The sequence below is a fragment of the Pteropus medius genome, unplaced genomic scaffold (assembly GCF_902729225.1).
Source record: "Pteropus medius unplaced genomic scaffold, Ma_sr-lr_union100, whole genome shotgun sequence".
In the NCBI taxonomy this organism is placed as follows: Eukaryota; Metazoa; Chordata; class Mammalia; order Chiroptera; family Pteropodidae; genus Pteropus; species Pteropus medius.
This window is the reverse complement of record NW_024348242.1, coordinates 3,245,950-3,265,507: the sequence shown is the minus strand read 5'-3', so window position 1 is coordinate 3,265,507 and position 19,558 is coordinate 3,245,950. Positions and strand designations below refer to the sequence as shown.

The window sequence follows — 19,558 nt, the reverse complement described above, 5'->3', positions numbered from 1 at the left end:
GCAGCCATCCTTCAGGAAAACAGAAGTAACCCGTGTCTGAGTCCTTAGTCCTTACAAAGCCCACACTTCTTTATTTCTCTCTCAATAACTTTAAAAAAAAAAGTCAAAGCCTAGTCTGGGGCAGCAGGCCCCCAATGTGAGCATCAGGACCCCCTGAAGGGCATGTGAAAACGCCCTGACTCGGCAGGTGTGGGCTGGGGCCAGGGAGCTGCATTTCCAGCAAGTTCCCGGGCAGTGCTGAAGCCGCTAGCCCAGGAGACCACACTTGGGGACTGCTGGTTTGTCACATCCAAATCGGCCTTGTGGGTCTCCGCCTGGCTGGATGCTAGACTGCCGGGGATTTTTCAGAACTGCAGATGCCTGTCCCCATCTCCCTAAGATCTTGATTCCCTCGGCTTAGGGGTGGGGAACCCAGGGATCCCCTGAGTATGTGAAAATCTCCCCCAGGTGATTCTAAATACACTGTCGGGTGAGAACCACAGCCTCAGCCTGAAAGCACCTCACACTATGCTGTGTGGGACGTCACATCTCAAGTCATTTATACAGAGAGAGTGCCAAGAAATTTAACCCGATCCAGCCATGATTCTGGAGGTCTGACTCTGCATTCATAGGTGTTGGATGTCACTCTAAACAAACCTTTTAAAGATCACTTTAAAAAGTAATACAGTAAGTGGTTATTTGCTGGAACTCATCAATAATACATGCCCACAGAGCAAATGACACAAGCCAATGTCCTAATTTATGCAAAAGGGCATGCGTGGCCTGGGATAACATTCCCAGTAGCTGTGTCATAAGCAGATTCAGAAAACTGCCATCTCTGAAAAGTTCTAGGCCTAAGGGACTAGATGAGATCAGCCAAACCCTGTGTGATGACTAAAAAGCACTGTGTCAAAGGCACGGGCGGGGACTGCAAGGGCCTCATTTCACAAATATAAGCGTGGCATAAAAACATATTTCTTAATGTGCTACCCTACACGCGTAGCATGTGACCGTCAGTAGGCATAACAGACATATACAACTCTATTCCTAGCAGAAACGCACACATAAACACTGGACTATTTATACCCACAAACTTTTATCCTTAAGTCTGTGGAAAACATTGCGAGAAGCATCCGCTCCTTGGTATAACCCGAGTTGCCTCATACTTGAGTATACTTTGTATCTTTCCGCAGCAAGATGGTAAACAAGGCAGATGAGGTCTCTGCCTCCACGAAGCTGACGTGAGGAGAGAGAAAACAAATAAATACACTACGATGAGTGCCACGATGAAGACTAAAGGGGTACTGCAGGAAGGGGTGACGGGGAGAGGCGCAGCTCCATCTGAATGGAGACCGGACTAAAGAGAGGATTTGAGCCTTGCGAAGATCTTGGGGAAGAGAATACAGCCAGCCAGAAATGCAAGTGCAAAGGCCCTGAGGCGGGGCCCCCTTGCAGTGTTCAGGGCCTGGCCAGTGTGGCCAGGGCAGAGCGGGAGGGGGGATAGCAGGGGTGCCCGGGGTGGGAGGTGGACGTATTTAGTCTGATGGATCTGGGGGCCTGGTTCCTCTGGGGCTGGGCGGGAGGCAATGTTTGTCCACAGCTGGGCCCAGCATTCTCAGGGCCCCCAGAATGAAGAATGAACGCTTCCTGCTTCCCCGCCACCGCCGCCCACCCTCCTTCTCGGCACTGGTGGGCAGCCGAGGGCAGGGAGGGGCCGGAGCAAGCGCAGCGGGTACGTGAGGGTGGTGCCTGCCCAGCTCCCTCCGGCTGCAACTCAGTTCTGGGAAGGAACACTAAATCAGCTGCCTGGCGCTGGAGCCACACACGGCCAGGCGCTCAGCAACACCTGCTTTTCAGGCGGAAGCTAAGAGCCACACAATCGGCCTTTGTATTTTTATGGCCCTTGAGAATTTACTTTGTTCTCTTTCCGAGGCCTGCTTCCCCTGGGGGGCCCGGAACCCAGCAGGCAGATTAGAGACGAGAGGGAGAGGCAGAGAACAGGCCCCAGAATCCAGCGTTCCTGACTCCCAGTCCCTGTACGGCCAGCTTGGCTGTGCCAGAATCCAGGCACATCTGGGCTTCCCCCACCATGCCGTGTGCCCCTGCCCTGCGGGGGCAGATGGGGACAGGGCCCGCCTGCCGAGCGTTCCCTGCGCAGCCACACAGGGACCCACACTCGGAAGGGCCCGCCCTTGCTTTCATGCTCCATCTTGAAATTCCTAATCATTTCTGAACCACAGATCCTGTGTTTTCATTCTGCACCAGGCCCTGCAGATCACGCAGCTGCCCTGGACGGGGGCCTCGTTTGAGATGCACAGAGTCCCCGGCAGCCCGTGGAGATCTGAGACACAGCCTAGGCTCAAGGCCCCAAACGCCGTGGCTGCAGATCCCCACGTCTTGGCCAGAAGGTGCTGGAAACCACACACACACACACACACACCCCCGCCCACCACCCCCGTCCGCGTCTGGCTGTGGAAGAAACTTTGCAGATGTCGCACGCTCAGAGCAGACATCCGTGAGGTGATGTCTGGCTTTGATTAAATGTCCAGAGTCACTCATTAACTGGCCCCACAGACAGGCTGGAAGCCCTCCCAATACGAAACCCTCTTCCCCACAGCACCCCGGCCTCACCTCTGCCACCGACAGCTCCCGCCAGAAACCAGAGTCCCTGGTTGGGGTGCTCAGGTGCAGAGGCAGGAGGGCGGCCTGCAGTCCCAGCACCTCCCACTGAGGAAGGGATTCCCCGCCCTGCTCTGCCCTCTCCTGACTGGGGTCCGAGGCCACTGACTGCCTGGCCCTATTCAAAGGGTCCGGCGGGAGCACCCTGCCCACAGAGCCTCTCCCAACCTGACCATTGGGGCTGACCCGCCATCGAAGCCAGGGGCTGACCCGCCATCAAAGCCAGTCCTTTTCCCTGTGGGTGGAAACCCATAGCTTGAACTGTTCTGCATTTCTCACTGCAATGTAAATGAAGTCTGTCTCCTCTCCTGCGGGAGCTTCGGAGGGCAAAGTCTGCGCCCCGTTCATTCACTCTTCACGAAGCCTCTTCCCGGGCACCCTGGTGCCAACCTTAAGCTGGGTCCTGAACACTACACAGAAGACCTTGCCTGGTTGGGGCCCAATAAGTATGTGCTGAATGAATGAATGAATGAATGAACAAAACTATAGCTTAAATGTATTGAACACCTACTAGGCACCAGGTGCTGTTTTAATGGATTTGTGTGTATTTCTTCATTTGACTCTCACGGCATCCCTGAGTTTGGTGCTGTTCTTGTGCCCAGTTACAGAGGAGGAGACCGAGGCTCTCGGGAAAGACACTTGCTCGGAGAGCTGACAATCACGCATGTCACACAGCCACACGCACGTGCAAGCCTGAAACCAATCGATTCACAGGCAGGCAGGGTTCAGGGCCAAATGAGTGAAATATCCTGAGATGGTATTTATTTCCCTTCTAGTTCTCAAGTTCTAACGACTGTTTATTCTCATGAACATCTAATTTGTGTGCTCAGCCTCTCAGTCGGGGTAGAGTGCCAAGTGGCTCCATATTTGCTCTCTGGTGGGACATCACAGCCCTGCCTTTTAAAAAAATAAAATAAAACAAGACTCCTCGGAGCCCATGCATTTTGCTGGCATCTCACAGGTGGGACGTGCAGTCCTCTGCAGCCTCTGAGGCATCACCGGGCCATCAGGAAGCCGGCCGAGAGGAGCAAGGGTTCCCTGCAAAGGTGGCAACCGGCATCCTCTCCCATGTCCCCGAAGCCCCTCCCATCAGGAGGTGGAGTCTCATGAAAGTGGGTGGGCTCTGCGAATGCTCCGACCAATAGGAGGCAGCAGAAGTGACTCCCGGCCAGTTTGGGACTAGCCTTAAAAAGAACTGGCCCTTCTGCTCTCTCTCGTTTGGGACCCAGCTGCCACCGCACAGAGAAGCTCAGGCCAGAGTTCCGGAAGGACGAGAGACCATGTGGACAGAGAGAAACGTGAGGAAGTGAGAGGCCGCAAATGGAGACGGGGGCCCTGCCCTGGCCCCTCTGGCCAGCCTGGCGCCGGTGCCCAACCTGTGGGTAAAGCCGTGCGGGTCATCCAGCCCCAGCCGGCACCCAGCCCTCATCCGCGGCACAAACCACCCTGCTGAGCCCTAGGGTTGGCCCCACGAACAGCATCAGCCCACGGCTCCCTCTTCCCCACCTCCCAGCACCTGTTTGTTTTCCCAACAGGTGTTAAAATAACGACCTTTGGGCTAAAAAGGAAGCTGTGTGCATGGGAGATGAGAGGGTCCGGCTGCCTGGACCCGAAAGAGGAAGGGAGGGAATGGAGGGGGCCGAGTGCGGGGGACCCCGGACAAGCTGCGGGAGGGCCGTCGGCTGCCCTGGGGCACGGCGCTGCTTTTTCTCCGCCCGCCCCAAAGTCAGCCTCGGTCTTTTCCTCAGGAACGAGATTTGCAGGAAACGAGGGCCGGAGACGAACGGGCTTCTCCCGCCTCGGGGCCTTTGCACTCACCATTCCTTCTGCCTCGGTGCGGCCCCCCCGCCCCGTTCTGGGTGGACTTGTGTCCCCCAAAATGACACGTCGAAGTCCCAACTCCCAGGACCTCAGCCTAGGGTGGCTGTGGACATAATTAGTTAAGATGAGGTCATCCTGGAATAGGATGGGCCCCAAATCCAATGTGCCCGTGTGAGAGAGGAGAAAGCCATAACGGAGCACAGAGACACACAGGGAGAACGGCGGGACGGCACAGGCTGAGGCCGGAGCGAGGCGGCCACGGGCCAGGGACGGCCGCCAACCACCAGCAGCTGGGCCAGGCGGGAAGCGTCCTCCCTCGGAACCTACCGAGGGAGCTCGGCCCGGCCGACACCTCGATTTCAGACTTCGGGCTCCAGAACCGTGAGAGAGCCTTTTTCTGTGCTTTGAACCGTCCAGTCTGTGCTTCTTCGCTACAGCTGCCCTAAGAAACTCACACGCTCCCGCTGTGCCATATAGTGACTTTGGACTTCAGCAAGTGCCTTGACTCTGCCTTCGAAATATACCCCAAGTCGGCCCCTCTCCGCACCTACAGTGAACACCCTGGTCCAGCCACCATCGTCGCCTGTCTGGACTATGACAGTAGCCTCCTCCCGCTCTCCTGGCATCCACTGTGCCCCCTCTCTCCCCAGCAGCCGGGGGGCCTTTAAAAGGCTACATCGGACTTGCCGCCGCCCCTTAAAAGTTCCCCATCCTGCTCCGGATGCAATCCCAGTCCCTTTCAGTGGCCGAGCCAAGCCCCATGGTCTGGCTTCTTCTCTCTCCTCTCCCGCTTTGCTCCAACCCACTGTCCCTCACACACACCAGAAATGGTCCTCACCTCAGGGCCTTTGCACGTGCTCTTGTCCACCCGGAACCCTCTTCCCCACACGGTGACGTAGTTCCGACTCTTCATCCACGTCTTTGCTCAAACGCCCCTTCCTCAGGCCTTCCCTGACCACCTTCGCCAAAAGAGTCCCCCCACCCCACCCCCGTGCTATCTCTCTCCCACCCCCATGGGGAAGAAGACCTCTTCCCCAGCAACGAGACCCACACTCCTCCTGCAGGCACGCTGGCATGGGGCACAGACGGACAAGACGCACAAGCGACCGGCTGTCGCTCAGGGACCATGCAGACAATGGGACCCTACGCGGCCGTTACAAAGGGTGAGCACGTCCCCGTCAGGGCACAGGGCAGCCGCGAAGATCTGTGCTTTGTGTGTCGTTTCTCTTGCGTATTTTTTAACTTGAGGATGATAAACACAGAGTCGAGGCCACGAGGCGCATTAGCCTTAGGTGCACAGCTTGGGGAACTTTTAAAAAGCATGTCCTTTAAAAAAACAAATGGAAGACTTACGAAACAGTTTTGGCTTCGGCGAGGCATCGCACAGACAGCAGAGTTCCCACAGCCCGCGCCGTCTCCACTCTCGCCGACGTGGTAGGTTCCCGAGCCGCGCCTGCCCGTTCTCCCGCTCCGGGGCCCATCCAGGACACCACGTGACAGCACGACGACTTGCTCACACACCGTCCGCTGAGCCCAGTTCCCCCTTTCGAAAACGCGGTCTGTGACACGGAACCGTGCCGATCCAAGGGGCGGACAGAAGCCTTTGTGGGCTGGGAGGCGGCTCTCACCGCTGCCGTGCTCAAATCCCTCTCGCCTCTCCCCTTCCTCTGAGGACAAGATCTGGACACCTCGGCTAGGCCAGTACACGGCCGGCTCCGCCCCCACCTACCTCGCGATGCAGCGTGCGCGGCTCCTCTCCCGCGGTGCCTGTCCCCCAGGGTTCCTCATGGCTGCCCCCTCACAAAGGTCTTCCCCAGCGCCCTGGCCCTGGCTGAAGTCACGGCCGCCCCTCCTGTCCCTCCTAGTGCCATGGCCTGGGATTCGTGACTGCGCAGCTCTGCTCGTGATGGAATGCTCGTGTTCACTCCTCTGTTGACGGGGACCTTGTCTCTGGTCCCCCGCTTTCACCGTGGACGCAGCAAATGCTGGGTGAGTGAACCAGTGAGCCCCTGAAACAGGCCACAGAGAGGTGGTGACATCTACGCTTTTCAAATAGAGAGAAACTGCAGCTCCAGGTCACTCGAAGCCGAGTCAGCCTGCCCCGCCCCCTCCCCGCTTCCAGCGCCCCTCAGAGAAGAGGGTGAAGCCCTGCTTTGCCCCCCTGGGAGGAGCAGCTCGCGAGAAGAAAAGGCATTGGCCACTGGCTGGCCGGCCTGCCCTTGGCCCACCGGCTCCAGTCCCTGCGAGGTGGTGAATATCACCCTAGAGAGAAGACGGCGCCTCTCGCCATGGTGACAGGGACATCACTCAGGATGTGTTTGCACAAAGGGGGGTGTCAGGAAACACCCACACACGGGCAGCAGGAACACGGTGCGTGGCCTCTGTCCCTGCCTGCGGTCAGGCAGCTGCTGGGAGGTGGCCGAGCCTCTCGGAGCGACCGCGGCCTCCCCCAGCCCGCGTGCTTGCCCTCCAGAGAAGCATGGCTGTTTCTGTCCTTTCCCGAAGCAGACGAGGAAGGACAGCGTGTTGCCTGATGCGTGGGCTCCGCGCCTGGCACAGCGCTAGCCACTGCCCAGATGAGGGGAGCAAGGCAAAGAGAGGCAAGGAGGCCGGCCCCAAATCCGGGAAGCCCCTTAGTGGTGGGGTCACCTGGGGGCCCTCGGAGACAGAACTGGCCTGGGTTCAGACCCCTGCCTTCCCACCCACCATCTCTGTCTCCTCGGACGAGTCCCTGAGTCTCCGAGCCTCGGTGTTCTCCGTACAAAGGGCACGATGATAGTTCCCAGACAGCCGCCGACCTCCTTGCTAAGGGTACGATGCGGTGGCTTTAGTACAGTCACTCAGTTGTGCAATCGCCACCTCCATCTTGTTCCAGACGCTTCTCATCACCCCAGAGGGACCCGCACAGCCACCCGCATCTTTCCATCCCCGGTCCCTGGCGCCTCGTGACCTGCCATCTGCTTTCTGCTTCTGTAGATTCACCCATTCTGGACATTTCTCGTTAGTGGAATCATATGACACGCGGCCTTTTGTGTCTGGCTTATTTATTGCAGTTTGCCTGTTTTCAAGGTTCGTCTGCACTGCAGCCTGTGTCAGTGCTTCGTTACTTTTTATGGCTGAATAGTATTCCACTGTGGGGATGGGCCACAGCGTGCTTATGCACGCATCAGCTGATGGAAATTTGGGTTGCTCCCCCCTTTTGGCCACTGCGAACGATGCTGCCGTGAACATCCATGCACGAGTTTCTGTGTGGACGTTTCCATTTCTCCCGGTACATACCTAGGGGTGATGATGAGGTCATATGATCGGTCTTCTCTTAAACCTTTTCAGAAACTGCCAGACCATGTTCCAAAGTGGCTGCACTGTTCTGCATGCCCACCAGCGTGGATGAGAGTCCCAGCCTTTCCGCACCCTCCGCGACACCTGGCCACACTGCCATCATTTTGTTGGTGAAGACGCTTTCGAAGAGAGTGACCCAGAGTACTCACGATAGCCAAACGGAGGAAGCAACCAAGGGCCCATCAGTGGATGAACAGATAAACAGAAATGGGGGCCCTACAGACAACGGGATTATTATTCAGCCCTAAAACGTGCCCCCTCCTGCCACGGATACCATACGCCCAACAGTCTGAGAAATGCCCCCAGAGATTACGGCACTGTGCCCGTCGGTAGGGGCCACCAAGGGACTCGCTGCCAGAGATATTAAGGCCCGGAAGTAATCCAGTCGGTATTCTTTATAACATACTCGGCTGGCGTGACCATCGACGTAGCTTCTGATGATCTGGAATCCAAACATATAAAATGCCCAAATATTGGGTCTTTCTCCTCCTATTGTACCAAAAAAAAAAAAAAGGGAAGGAAATTCTGACACATGCTATAGATATAATGTGGATGAACCCTGAGGACACTGTGCTGAGCGAAGTAAGCCGGTCACGAAAGGCAGATACTGTATGATTCTACTTGTGAGAGGCGCTCAGAGGAATCAAATTCACAGAGACAGGAAATAGAAGGGTGGGTGCCGGGGGCCGTTTGCAGGAATGGGGAGCTAGTGTTTAACGGGGCCAGTTTCAGTTGGAGGAGATGAACATTTTCTGGAGGTGGACGGTGGTGACGCTTGTATAGCAATGTGAATGCCCGAAATGCCACTGAAATGCACACTTACTTCAAAGTGGTTAAAATGGTCAATTTTACGTTACGTAAATTTTACCACAATTTTTGAAACTTCAGCGTCCTTTATTTTTATCCTTGAATGAACTGCTTTTCATGTCGAGTCCCCAGCGGACCACGTGGCAGGAACTAAACTTATCCTGTGACCCTGGCCGGGACCCCCCGCAGGCCGGGCACACGGGAGGGCGGTCGGCTGAGGGCCCCCGAGAAAGGGGTCTTGCCGTGAAACGAGAACAGCACAGGAAGAGGACTCGTCCCCTTTTCCCCGCCCCCACGTTCCCTCCTGCCTTTGGATGTCACCGTGTGAGGAAGTGATGCCCGGAACTGTGGCAGCCATCGTGCCACCGTGAGGCGGAGGCCAGGAGAATGGCAGAGATGGCATCCCCACCTCACGGCGTCGAGGGACCACTGAGCCCGCTTGGGCTCGCCTGCTTCCCCGCGTCCTCCTCGACGCACAGCGGGCGGCCTTGGGAGCCAGGCCCCTCGGCCCCAGGTTCTGTGACTCGCAGCCGAGTGCATCCCCCAGGGGGTTCCATGCGCTTCTGCTTCTACAGACCCAGTGACACAGGGTTCGGGACAAGAGGCTTTCGGTTCAGCACACCTGGGCTTGTACCCCGGCTCCTCCTGGCTGGCCGTGTGACCATGGGAAAATTGCTCCACCCTTCCGGCCCCAGGTCGGTCCGCTGCCCGATGGAGACAATGGTGCCTTGTGCTTCGTGGGGTGGGCGGCGCGAGGTTTCGTGCACTACAGGATGTCAGCGGTGCCTGGTGCACAGCAGGGGGTTCATCAGTGCTGTTGAGCGGGAGGCAGGATGACCCTTCTGCTCTGGGGAACGGCAAACAATGCCAGCTGCAGGGTGGGGCGGACGATGGCTGTCCCTGTGGCATCTTTCTGGCCAACTGCACTACGGAAGCTGCAGGGGCCCTGGGCGGCTGTCCGGGAAGACACGCCGATCCAGTGTCGACTGGGGATTTTACGTTCCCTCCCCTCTTAATAAGGCAGCATTGTGAGAAAGTGACGCTCCCACTTCGTTGGCCGGAGTGACATTGCCCCTCCCGCGAGGGACAAGAGGACACTGGGAGACAGGCAAGACCACCGACCTGGGTCCCTGTGGCTCTGAGGAGTGTGAGAGCAAATAGAGTAGACGAACTTGCAGGTGACCACGAGTCACAGAGGGCGGGGTGTTCCGCGCCCCCTGAAGCGGGGGGTGGCCTGGCAACTGTGATCTCATTGGCAAGGCTGAGTTCATCTCCCAGCTGTGCACAAACGGGGGGAGGGGGCCAGTCTACACTCGGGCCCCAGGCGCCTCAACCAAGGCTGCTACGGACGGAATGTCTGTGTCCCCCAAAAGTCACCTGTTGAAACCTAACCCCCACCGTGATGGTGCTGGGGTGACTCGATCATGAGGTGGAGCCCTCGTCATGGGATCGGTACCCTTATAAAGGAGACCCCCCGGAGCCCCTCCGGCCACGTGAGATCACAGGGAGCAGATGGGCTCTGAGGACCAAGAAGCTGACCCTGACCAGGCACAGAATCCGCCCTCGCCTTCGGCCTCCAGAGCTGTGAGAAATAAAAGTCTACTGTCTAAGCCACCAGCCTATGGTACTTTTGTTACAGCAGCCCGAGCTGACTGAGACAGAGGCCCAGAGAAACGTTCAGGTGACCTCGAGACAGTGGCCCCCCCGACGAAGAAGTGGAAGGTCCAGGTGGCCAGCTGCGATGGATCTGTTACAGGTTGGTCCCAGCAAGATGGCAGAGTACTCTGGCACTGAGGACTTTGTTCAACCTGGCCTCCCTCAGTCCGTCCCAGGACGCACCAGCCTGGCCATCTGTGCCATCCCGTGTCCTTCAGGGGCCTCTCGGACCAGCTGCCATTCCCACCTGCACCCTCGAGGGAGTGACTCTGAAAAATGTTTTTCACCCCTAAGGAATGCAAACTCACTGCTTCTTGTTTAAAAACTGAAGTCAAATCCTAAAGCCACATGAGCTCGAGCAGGCATGCGGGAAATCCTGGCCACCATGGAGGCTAGGGAGGTGAGGCGGGAAGGGGGGCGGGGCCTGAACTGGGAGCTGTGGAGGGGGCGGGTGTCACTGCAGCCACGCAGGCCTCCTGGGACATGGGCCTGGCTCCTGCGGTTCCTCCCCAGACCTCAGCACAGCTCGAGTCAAAGGCCACCTCAGACGTGGGGGGCAGTCCCCAGCGGCCTTTCTAGAGGGGCTGCATGCCTTCTGTCGCTCTTCCAATGAGCTCGTCTTACAGAGCTCTGACTTTCCGCTCCCAGAATCCCAGAAGTGACTTGTCTGTTGGTGACCCGTCTCCTTCCCTGCGGTAGCCCCAGTTCCCCGGACGAGAAGATGAACGAAACGGATGAATGAATGGACGAGTGAATGAGGGGCAAATGCAGACGGAGCCGGGTGTGGGGTTCTTTTCAGAGCAACAGCACAACAACGTCTGGAGTCTCCGGGGTGCCCTCCCGTCTCCCAGGCCCTGCCGTCACGGGGACCCTGCAGCCCCGGGCGCCACCTCTGCACCACAGGGAAGGCTCGCCGACAGCAGCTCCGTCCTCCCCCGGTGCTGCCAGCAGCAAAGCTTCAGAGATGGAATTCCCCACGCTTCTGCAGGGGCAGAGCCTGGGGGTGCAGTGGGGTGCGGGGCAGCCCAGCTCTTGCTTCCCTGTGGGAGAACCCTTCAGAAAAGCAGCTTTTTTTTCCAGAATGCCAAGGGCAGCCTCTGTCTGAGGCATAGAGCTTGCATGGTGAGGTGAGGCCTCGGGCTGCCTGTGGCGGTCAGACCCCACCGGGCCTGAGGGATGACACAGAGTCCCCAACCAGCCAGGGGCAGCCATGGGAAGGACCCTGGCCTGGAGGAGTGGGGACAGGGGCACGTCTGGGCCCTTAGTAACAGACTGCTTTCCTCAGAGACGCCATCATGAGGCCCGCATCCTCAGAGACGCCATCATGAGGCCCGCATCCCACGTGGCCTTCTTACCCCAGGCCCCTGACACTGCTTTCACTGAAGGAGTTACGTCACCACCAACAGAAGGCTGTGTGACGCCCACGGGCAGGTCACAGAGGGCGATGCGGGTACGCTCGTGCTGCAGCCCTGAGATGCCATGTAAGCAGGCCAACCGCCGGGGCCGCCACGCTGGGTGCAAGCCTGAGTGCCTCAGGAGGGGACCACGGGGCCACGTTCTGGACGACAGTCCAGACAAGGTCGCAGGCGGCGGCCAGCTCCGGACGAGGCGTCTCTGCTGTGCCCCGCGTGAGCCCTTACTCATGCATCTATGAGTGTAGTAAGGCGGCTGCTGGGTGCCATGGCGCCCGGAGGAGCGTCATGTGGCACCAGGTCCCTCCCTCCCTGGCCCAAGAGGTCCAGCTCAGCATTCTCACTGGTCTGCCGGCCCGCTCTGCCCTGCCGGCCATTAGGTCAGCATTCTCACTGGTCTGCCGGCCCGCTCTGCCCTGCCGGCCATTAGGTCAGCCGCACCCCCCCACCCCCGTTTAGGACTCTCTGCCCTCCCCCCGGGCACCATAGGGAGGGCACTGACCCTCACAGAGCCCGCCTATGCTGGACAGAGAAATGGCCCCCTAAAGGATGCCACGTCCTACACCCCGGAACCTCTGGGTGTGTCCCGTTACGTGGCGTCAGTCCGCTCAGGCTGCCGTGACAAAATGCCTCGCGCTGGTGGCTTAAACAAGGAGCTATTTCCTCACAGTTCCAGAGGGTCCAAATCCGAGGTCAAGGTGTCGGGAGGGTGGGCGTCTCTCCTGAGGCCTTGCTCCCTGGCTTGCGGGTGGCCGCCTTCTCGCCGTGTCCCCGCGTGGCCGTCCCTCTGTGAGTGCAGGCATCCGGTCTCCGTCCCTGCTCTCAGAAGGACGCCGGTCCTGTTGGATCAGGGCCCACCCTAATGACTCCATTTTAACTCCATTGCCTCTTTAATGGCCCTGTCTCCAAACACAGTCACACTGCGAAGCACCGGGGGTCAGGGCTTCAACACCGGAAGCTCAGGACAAATTCAACCTGTGACGTGGCAAAAGGGACTTTGTAGATTTGATTGAGGTGAGGAGTCTGAGGTGACGAGGTCGTGCTGGGTTATCCTGGTGGGCCCAGCATCATCAAAGTGGCCTCACGAGAGGGAGGCAGGAGGGTGAGAGTCAGAGGGGCCAGGACGATGGGAGCAGAGGCTGCGTGGCCGTGGCCGTGGCCGTGGCCGTGGCCGTGAGCCAGAGAACGCAGGCCTCTAGAAATTGGAAAAAGGAAGGAAACGGGTTCTTTCCTGCAGCCTCCGGGAGGAACCGGCTCTGCCGACACCTCGATCTTAGCCTCGTGAAATCCAGTTTGATCTCCTGCTCTCCAGAACCGTGAGGTAATTCGTCCGTGTCGCTTTAAGCCGCTGCGTCGTGTCTACTTGTGACAGCAGCGAAAAGAAACGACGACTTCTTCCAAACGCCCTCTTTGTAGGAGCTGCCCCCACACCTGTCCCCACCGCGGTCTGAGAACTTCTGCCCTCCACACCCTTCCTCCTTGAGGACGGGTCAGCAAAACTCCTTCCCTGGGACCGGCCTGTCCCCACGCCTGCCTCTGGATCTGGAAACTTCCACCTCCGGCCTCAGGACGCAGAGGCCCGTGATCGGTGGAGCCCAAAGGAACGCATTGGAACCCCACCTGGGACGAGGGGCAATCCGGTGTGGAGGGGCGGGTTCGAAATGCGAGGGGCATGTGACCGCAGACCCCTGGCCCCTTTCCTACTGCCGCTCTGGGGACCAAATGCCTGAACTCTCGCCGTCCCGCTGACCTTCCGACCTCCTCGCGGGCCACGCCTTGCCGCTTCCTCCAAGCCGCCAGGCGCGTCCCACCTCCCAGCCTTTGCCCTGCTGTTTCCTCTCTGGGCAGCGGGAGCCTGCGCCTGACTCATGATGGTCAAGTTCAAACGTCCCCGCCCATCTAGCTACAGCCTGCTCCGCCTGCCGCCCCCATCCAGCTGAATGAACGTTAGTCGACAGACCTGTACTGAGCATGTCCTCGTTCTCACCGGCCAGTGAAAGGGACAGACACAGCCCTGACCTCCAGAAGCCGACCGTCTGCGGGGTCCTGTGACAGCGTTTCATAAAATGCGGGCATTTTGAGCACATACTTCAAAGACTTTTGCTGCCAGTATACCATGTAACCACCACCTCGACCAAAACGGCATTTCTGTCACCCCTCAAGCCCTCTGTGCTGCTTTCCCCCTGCCCCAGGCGACCCCCAATCTGCTCTGTCTTCTCTAGAGTTTAGAGGAAATGTCACCACGCTCCGTGCTCAGTAGGCCACTCTGTCCCTTAGCACAGGCCACAGAGAACTGTAGCCTGAGGCCAGATGGGTTTGCTGCCTGCTTTCTCAAGGCCCGGAAGCTAAGAACGGTTTTCACTTTTATTTGTTTTTTTTGAAAAATAATTCATCGCCTTTCTTAAAGTACAGTTTTAGATTTACTGAAAAATTGAGCAGGGAGTACAGAGAGTCGCAGACAGCCCCCTCCCCCCACCCCGCCCTGCACACGCCCCACTCCTCCTGCCGGCCCGCGTCTAGGTTTGTTACGGCTACGGAGTCAGCACCGATCCAGGACTAACTGGAGCCCACAGCTCACATCGGGGTTCGTCCCGGGCGTTGCACCCTCTACGGGTTTTCATAAACACACGGCAGGTTTATCATGTCACGCTTTCGTGGCCCCAACCACTCTCCGCGCTCCGCCTGGTCACCCCTCGCTCCGCGTTGGCGCGGCCACACGCTCATCTTTCTGTGGTCACAGTCCCGCCCTTTCCTAGAATGTCACGTAGCTGAGATCACAAAGGGCAAAGCCTTTTCGGATCGGCTTCCTGCACTGGGTCACGTGCCTCCACGGTCCCTCTGCGTCTCTTCACGGCTTGACAGCTCATTTCTTTTCCGTGCCGAAAACGATTCTGCTGTCTGGATGGGCCACAGCATACTTGCCCACTCACCACCGAGGGGTGTCTGGTTGCCTCCCATTTGGCCGATTATGAATAAAACTGCTATACGCATCCATGGGCAGGTTTTTGTGTGGACATAGTTTTCAATTTATTTGGATAAATACCAAGAAGCGTGACTGCTGGATCGTACCGTGAGAGTAAGTTTAGTTTTGTAAGAAACCGTCAAACTGTTTTCCAGATTGGCTGCACCATTTTGCACTCCGACCGGCGATGAATTAGCGGCCTTAGGGTTTTACTTTCTTCATGGTTTAAAAAAATAAAGAGAAGCATATTTCCTGAAAATTATGTGAAATTTAAATTTTAGTGTCCATAAATAAAGTTTTATTAGAACACAGCCACGCTGGTATTATCCACGCCTGCTTTCGCACAAGCCAGAAGATTCTATCTGGCCCTTTACAGAAAAAAGTTTGCCTACCTGAGTACAGCATATTATCAATAATTCACTCTTTTTTATCGCTAAATAGGATTCTGTTGCGTGGCTATTCGACAGTTTATCTGATGGATATTTGGGCTCTTCCCAGTTTTCAGCTGTCATGAACAAAGCTGCTATGCACTTTTGCATACAAGCACATACGGGACACACATTTTCATTTCTCTTGGGTGAACGCCTAGCAGTGGGATCGCTGGCTTCTGACGTGGTGCGTTGAACTCCGTACGTTATCAAGTGGCAGGATGCTATTTCCAACCGGGACCCTTTTCATCCCAGCGAGTCCTTCTTTGCCCTTGCCCCCTCGTCCTCTGCCCAACTAGACCAGGCATCCATCACCCGGGCGAGGTAGTAAAGCATAACAAAGGCTCTTCGGTTTCGGAAGCCAAAGGTTCTAAGTTACAAAAACCTGGGCTTTTGAGCCGCAAAGTCTCAGCCATGAAAACTCCAGAGAGAGAGAGAGTTGACACCGCAAACAATAGACTTGGGAGAAGTCTGTATAATGACAAGCCTGACTGTAAGCCCAGGAGATGCTCGCTTCCTGGGCTGGAGGAAGAAGCCAGCGGATGGGGCAGAGGCCACTAACTGTCCATCAGAATCTGCTCTCCTCTCCTCTGGCGAACAGCAAGATGGCATTGCCCAGCTTCCTGTGGAGTCAGCACTGGCCGGGGGACCAAGCTCTGGCCGATGGAAGGTACGGGCTACTGGCAGGATCCTCCGGAACCCCTGTGTGCTCCTTGATCCCTTTCTGGAAACCGCAGCAGTGATGGCGCTCGGGGCGTGGTGGAACCACAAAACAGGGGGGACCTGAGGCGCGGGGGTCCACGGGGGAGGAGCACCCCGCCACCCCGAACCCCGGACTGTTAGGTGAGCAAGAGAGTCTGCTGTGTCAAGCCACTAGGGGGAGCCCTTCTAAATCGAGAACCCCGGACGCGAGGGCTCACGCCAGGACCAGTGTGGCTGGGCGTGAGGTGACAGGGAGTGGTGGAGACTGCGGCAAACTGGAGCCCACATTCCACCTCCAACAACTGCTGTCACGAGGGAAGATGACCCAATGTAGCCAGCAATCCTAACTTTGCTAGACTTTTCTAGAAGCTGGAGGTTTAGATACGCGTGAGCATCCTCCTCATCAGATGGTAGCGACCCATTCACACTGGCTCAATTCAACACACCTGTGGCTGGATTCGGCCTACAGATCACCGGTTTGCAATCTCTACCATTCGCTCAATTAATGAGCATTTATCGAGCACCCACTGTGTGCCAGGCACAGATGAGGCCTGCTTGGGAAAAGGGAGGAGGGGAAGTAAGTCCTCAGCCGGGACCCAGAAGGGCAGGACGCAATGGGGGGGCCAGCTCTAGGAAGACCCCTCCCTGCACAAGCCCCACGTCGCCCGGAGCGGTGCCCGGCCCTGGGCTGGCGGACAGGGCGCTGGTCCCCTCGGCCCCAGCGGTCCGTGTGCACCACCCAGCAGCCTCTGGGCCTATGCAAAGTTTCCCTCACTATTGTCTGGAATCCTTCTACTCCCGGCCCTTCACTAATTACTGTGCCCTTGGGCAAAAATGTTAATCTAAAAAACATAAAATCGTAATGGCTTACTTGACATAATTGGAGCAAACAAGATGAGCAGGGAGACAGCAAGCAGCAGTGCCGCCCACATCGGCCCCGGCTGCCTGGGGCCCACCTGGCAGGAGGTGGTGGGCAGAGCAGGCTGGGTGAGCCGGCCCGGAGCGGGGCTGGGGGCAGGGCTGGGCACGCAGTGGGTTTCCTCTGCTTCTGGCCCAGACCGAGCACTCATCGCAATGGGCGCAGAACAGCTAGTCTGGACGTGAACCCCGCTTCCCACTGGGGTCAACAACTTCCCCTCTCTGTCCACACCTTCCCTCGTCTGTGAAATGGGGCTAAGAAGAGCGTCCACCTCCAAAGGTCCGACTCCACGTTACAGGTGTGCAAACGCCCTTCACGCGTAGCCAGCCAGGGCTCAGCACACGGCCATCACTGCTCCTGAAGCAAGTCCCCGGCCGTCGGATTCGAGGGGAGAGAGGGTGCGGGAGGTGGGGCACCCCCTGGCGTGCCTCTGTCCTTCCTTCCTCTCTCCTCTCCCAGGCCCCGGCCCAGCCCTGGCTCTAGCTCTAAGGTCCTGTGTGGGGAGACTCTCCTCCCGCCTGCCTGCCCACCTGCTCCCTGCATCCAGGAAGGAAGATTCCAGAGATGCTAGAGTCAGCCAGGAGGAAAGCTGGAGCTGGTAATCTGCCCATACGAGAGGCTCCTTACTGAACATGCAGCCCAGCCCTTCTTACCTGGGCAGGTGAGATGAGGGGCAGGGTGGGACCACCCAGGGCCACGCGCTCACCTCCAGTTCTCTATTCACGAGCCTGACTCTGGGGGCGGGGTCCACCCTCAGGACAGCGGTCACGAGAACCAGCCTGACCTCCTGTTTCCCAGGCCCCAGGGCCTCAATGGAAGGTAGATGTGCTGGAGTTTACCTGTCAACGGCCAGGTGCCTTTCATCTCCACCTCTGAAGATAAAAATCTGTTGGCCACCAAGAAGATCGCTGGGAAGGCCAAGAATTATTCACCAGGGCAATAAATAGAAACACAGTCAGGGTACCCGTGTCCTGCCCCAGTGCATGCTGGGTCACTGAGGGACCTGTGGCGGTTCCCAGGTGCCCCAGGGCCATGCCGGCACCTGGTGGCTCCGGCTCAGGTGCGTACACCAAATGCAGCAGGAGCCGGGGGCGGGGTGGCGTGGGGAGTGACCGGGCCAGCACCAGCTCCGACTCGGCATGCCAGGGTCCTGGGCCAGGCCGGCCTCCGAGTCCGTTTTCTCATCCGGAAAGCGGGTGTGACGATACCAAATGTCATCACCACGAAGCCATCAACGACATAAGCAGCATCGTCACGTACCAGCACGGCAGAAAAAAGACTGTTGCCACTTTAACTCTGAGGAGCCCCTAGTCACCACGAATGCTTTGATTTCGGCCATGAGGGAAGATGGGAGGTGACCGCTCAGGAAGGGCGAGGAGGGAGGAGCCAGCCCTGCAGGCAGCTAGGGGACCGGTATCCGGGCAGTGGCAGGGACGGCAGGTGCAAAGGCCCTGAGGCGGGGTCAGACCGATGTGTCTGAAATGCCGCCGAGAACGGAGCAGAGCAGAGGGAGTGGAAGAAGGGAAGGGTAAGCGAGGCCATGGAAGGGTGGTCAGGGCCCGGAAGCTCATGTGACGACTGCGGATTTTTTTCTGGGAGCAACGGGAGCCACTGGGGGTTCAAAGCAGTGGGGTGCATGGTCTGGCCATTATCTGCAAAGGCCGCCGTGGCAGCTGTGGACTACGGGGGCGAGGGCGCCCCGCCTCGTCGGGGAGGTTGCATGACAGCCCGTGTCACGCTCCCCCACACCCGGCATAGTGAGAGCTCAGGGAACGGTGTGGCTGTGGGCGTTGTTAACATGTGACTATCGCTGTCACTACTGTGTCTTCCACAGCCAGCCGAGCGCCTCGACCCTGACGTAGTCCAGTCCCCCAAACCTCAGAACCAGTCCGGGAAGATGCACGCAAGCTCGTTAATTCCTCCAAGTCAGGGAGCCCCGTCCTCAGGCCGAGAAAGCTCTAGGGCCTGAGGGGCGGACGGTCAGCTGGGACTGCTCACCTCTGCTGTCCCTTTTCAGTGCAGGCCTCGCCGAGTCAACACCCCCAATTCACCCCACTCCTCCTCTAGGTGCGCCGGAAAAGCCCCCCATCTATGTGCTGACCAGGCTCTGATTGCACTCCCCAATCAGAAAGGACCCCAGGCCCCAGCCACATTCCGTCCCCTGCTCAGAATTCTCTGTGGACTTTGGCTGCAACGGCCACCAGCTTGACATCTGTGAGTGAATATTCCACGTGGGCCCATCAAGTTTCCCCAAGTCAGAGAGACTGTCAGAGTTCGCAGCAAATCCTTAGATGGCCAAGCTCGGGGTTGGCAAACACACAGCATTTGTCAGAGCCACGCCCCTGGCAGACATCGCTAGTCAATCCCAGCTCTCTCCCCCAGAGCCTGAACATCACCTCAGGCTCCTTGACCTAGACCCTTCCGGTGGCCACATCTGAAGGCTAGGAATTGGCACGTGCCAAAAGCTGCTGGCTGCTCCCAGTCTGGCACACGGCCCTCAGTGTATACGGGGGGAACCAAGGTCCAGGGACGGAGGGAGCTAGGATTCAGGCCCTGACACCCAGCCTCGAGGGCAAGGAGACATCTGTCATTCATGTCCTCCTCAGGGGCCCTGGCCGAGGAGTGGCACTCAACGAATAACAGGAATTAAACAAAAACCAAAGAAAGAAAAAAGAACGTTTCAGCAGCAATAGGTAGAAACTGGGTTACATGTGAGGGAAAAATTCATGACATCGGGGGTTGCAAGAAGTTTAGAAAAGTTGCTAAGGGAAATTTTCAGAGTGTCTTTCCTTGTAGGACTTTAAAAATAGTCCAGAAAAAATAAATACTCCTGATTAACTGCCCATCTGCCTGG

General features: G+C 57.8%; 1 long non-coding RNA gene across 1 annotated transcript; it reads left to right on the top strand.

Annotated features, from left to right (window-relative positions):
• The first annotated feature begins 9,650 nt into the window (after window positions 1-9,650).
• On the top strand, window positions 9,651-16,660 carry LOC120615999 (uncharacterized). Its single transcript, XR_005656417.1, has 2 exons — window positions 9,651-10,681; window positions 12,931-16,660. It is a non-coding gene; the product is annotated as an uncharacterized LOC120615999 (long non-coding RNA).
• Window positions 16,661-19,558: the final 2,898 nt, after the last annotated feature.